Genomic DNA, 3,837 nt, shown 5'->3' with positions numbered 1-3,837 from the left:
CTGCCTTTAAACTTAAGTTTCTCACTTTTAACCAAAACTTTCTAGTGTCTCCTTCCTTCCTTCCTTCCTTCCTTCCTTCCTTCCTTCCTTCCTTTCTTTCTTTCTTTCTTTCTTTCTTTCTTTCTTCCTTCCTTTCTCTCTCTCTCTCTTCCCTTCCTTCCTTCCTTCCTTCCTTCCTTCCTTCCTTCCTTCCTTCCTTCCTTCCTTCCTTCCTTCCTTCCTTCCTTTTTTTTTCAGTGTTCAGTTTCCTTTAATGACCCCCATCTCCCTTGAAGGGTAGGTGCAGGCAGCTAGGCGACTGGCAAGACATGTTCACTTGAAGAGCTTGCTTTGATTGACGGCTTTGCCCACGTGCTAGAAGGCCCCCTCCCAGGAAAAGTACTCTCGAACCAGGGTCTTGGTGTCCTCACTACCAGGATCTAGTTTCCGCCATGTATATGACTCATAGTCCACCTGCCAATCTGGACTCAGCGGAAAGGCAAGCTCTTGGCCTCAGAAGACCCAAATGCCAGAAATGGAGCTAGTGTTGTTGGTTCCAAACACTAGCAAAGGCATTCTTCCTCAGTTTGTCCAATCGCTGGAACATCCCAGTGATGAGGTTACAACTCATGAAGGTCTGGGTGAGCTCTTCAGGGAAGCGGTACTCAGCATACCACAGGGACCAGCCATCCTTATCAAAATGCTCCCAAAAATATGGCAGCGCCACAGAGAGGGTGTCCTCATTGGAGTAGTTATACTTAAACTCACCCAACACAAAAGTGCTCTTGGGCAGGTGAGCGAAAGGGTCCTTGGCCTTGGGCTCAGCAGCCAATGCCTACTCACACTCATCCATCTCTTCCTCAGGGGCTGGGGCAGCTGTCTTTTTTTCCCTCTTTCAGCTCAGTCTGGGTCTTCTGCTTCTCTTCTCGTGAGCCCTTTTCTTTCTTGGGGTATCCTTTTTTGACTGGCTCTCTGCGAACTTAGCATCAAACTGAGCCATCTTTTCGCACAGCTTCTCCTCCCCCAAGATGGCCCTGAACTGTGACTGGTTAATGCAGGTAAGGGACCATCGGTTGGTATTGGGGAAGGCCTGGTGAAAAGAAGGCTCTAAGACCTGTTTATAGAGCCACAACAGGGTACAGACAACTGTGATGTCAGCCAGTGTCACTCTCTCACCAACCAGAAAAGTCCGTGTCTTCAGATGAGTGTCCAGCAGCCCCAAGATTCGCTTCACCTCCTCTTTGGCATTTTCAGTGGCCTGCTTGTTGTGGTGCATAATGCCTAAGGTGGGGAACACCCAGGTGCTGGCTGGAGAGATGATGTCACTGTCAGCAAAGCTCACCCACTGCATCACCTTTGCTGCTGCCTCTGGCGTACTTCCCTGCAGCTCCTCGTTGCTTACGTAATAGGCGATGGCATTGCTCTCAAATACACAGAATCCGTTATCGCCCTCACAGGCTGGAACCTTGCCGGCAGGAAATTTTCTGAGAAATTCGGGGGTGCGGTTGGTTTGGCCGAAGTGGAAGTGGGGTGGTGCGGAGAGCATGCGGACCTGAGTCCCGCTGTACTGAGCAGCGATGAGAGCCCTCCAGTTTTCAGGGTATGTGTACAGGGTCCCAGCCGCCATGGTGATTCTGTAGAGAAAGGGCTAGTGTCTTATTTCTAAACATGACTTTTACATTTAAACTTATTTAATTTGAGTTTTGGGGTAGATACTAGTCTGTGGATTAATTTTTTTCTTACCTTAAGATGCATATGTTTATTCTGCAAGGATGTATATTCTGGCTATAGCTTGACTATGTGATGAAATACTCCAGACAACAAAGAATAAAAGAGATGGGCCATGAATAGAATCATAAACACAAATGAAGAATTATGTGGAGAGGGTCCCTCCTAACTGAGGACACCTAATAATGAGGATCATTTTGTGGCATTTGTTTTCATTGATAAATCAACTTAATGACATATATCCTCTTTTTAAAAAAATTTTATTTTTATTATTTTTAAATGTTATCCTCTTTCCTGGTTTCCTGTCCATAAGGCCTCTATCCCATCCCCCTTCCTCCTTCTTCTATGAGAGTGTTCTCTCTCCCTAACCACCACCCCCCTCTTCCCACCCTGACAGTCTACTACACTGGGGAATCCAGCCTTGGCAGGACCAAGGGCTTCTCCTTCCATTGGTGCCTAACAAGGCTATCCTCTGCTACATGTGAAACTGGAGCCATGGGTCTGTCCATGTGTACTCTTTGGGTACTGGTTTAGTTCCTGGGAGCTCTGGTTGGTTGGTATTGTTGTTCTTATGGGGTTGCAAGCCCCTTCAGCTCCTTCAGTCCTTTCTCTAAATCCTCCAACCGGGACTCTGTTCTCAGTTCAGTGTTTTGCTGCTAACATTCGCCTCTGTATTTGTCATGGAGAACCTCTCAGGAGACAGAGAGAGGGTGATAGAGGGCTTGACATTCAGTGACATGCTTATTCAAGAAGTGTTTAGTAAGCCTGTCAATAACAATGCAGATAAACCCTCATCATACTGAATTGAAAATCTTAAAGATTCCTTCTTAGTACCCTAACAATGGGATATAACTCAACTTCAAATTATTTTATTTTAAGAACTGTCATAAAAGATCCAAATAACTAGGTGTCATATGTTCTTTACTGAGTAAAGCAAAAGTATTCTCTGAAGAATGTTCCAGGACTTTAGAGTATGACTGTATATGACAGTTTTCATAGAATTAAAAAAACCCCAAATACTCAAGGAATCAATTTATTATAAGTTAGAACCAACAGGATAAAAAATTATTGTTTCTAAATCTTGAAGTATTCAGATAAAATCCTTGGAGAGAATGTGCCTAACCTGTAGAGACTTGATGCCCTAAGGAGTAGTGATGCTGGGGTGAGGGCACTCTCTCAGAGGCAAAGGGGACGAAAGAACTCTGCAAGGAGAGCTAGGGAGAGGATTGACATTTGGGATGTAAATAAATAAAATAATTAATTAATAATGTTGCTAAAAGTGATCTGCAGAGTCAACAAAGTTCCCATCAAAATTCCAGCCTTACTCTTTATAGAAATAGAAAAGATCATAAAAAAAAGTCACAGAAGCACAAAATATCTCAAATAGGCAAAGAAATCGTGAGCAAGAAGAACAATGCTGGGGTTATCCCAGCATCTAAGTTCATGAAACACAATCTTCATTTGCTAGAAAAATGGGTGTGTGCAACTGCAGATTAACACATTAAGGAAATAAGCAGGACTCAAAATTACAAACATTGCCCTATTGCATGCTTTCTTTAGTTTTAATTTAATTTAATTTAATCCTTGATTTTTAGTAAATGCTTAAAACCACATGAATACATAGACAGACAGACAAGTACTGACATATGATATTGAAACAGAAAGAAAGTGAGAAGAGAGGAGAATAGAGTGGGTTAGGTAGGACAGGAAGGAAAATGAAAAGAAGTGGGGCAGAAAAATGTCAAAACACATGGTATAATTAAAATCATTTGTTTTTATGACATTTGGTACTATGTGTAATAAATATATAACAATTAAAATTTACTCAGAAGAAGACAGTACCTGCACAAATTGAAAACAATAAAAGACATACATATTCTTATAAATTCACACTAAGATTGTCAAAGTAAAATTTTTATCAATGCAAAGTGAAGAAACTTTAAAAATATAGAATTAAGAAAAAAAGCTCTCAGAGATGAGGATGTTACTCTGTGTCAAGAATGCCTTAATGATTCCCTGGATTCAGAAAATCAATGGGATCATATTTTAAAGTGATGAAACACATTTCCAGCACATAATAACTAGTTCAGCAATGCTGGGATTGAACTCACGGACTAGCACATTTCAGAT

The 3,837-nt window shown here is 41.9% G+C and overlaps 1 pseudogene; it reads right to left on the bottom strand.

The window, feature by feature from the left end:
• Nucleotides 1-297: 297 nt before the first annotated feature.
• On the bottom strand, nucleotides 298-1,606 carry Eef1g-ps9 (eukaryotic translation elongation factor 1 gamma, pseudogene 9; annotated as a pseudogene).
• Nucleotides 1,607-3,837: the final 2,231 nt, after the last annotated feature.

This window comes from Rattus norvegicus, chromosome 15, assembly GCF_036323735.1.
Source record: "Rattus norvegicus strain BN/NHsdMcwi chromosome 15, GRCr8, whole genome shotgun sequence".
Classification (NCBI taxonomy): Eukaryota; Metazoa; Chordata; class Mammalia; order Rodentia; family Muridae; genus Rattus; species Rattus norvegicus.
This window is presented reverse-complemented; position numbering and strand designations above follow the sequence as displayed.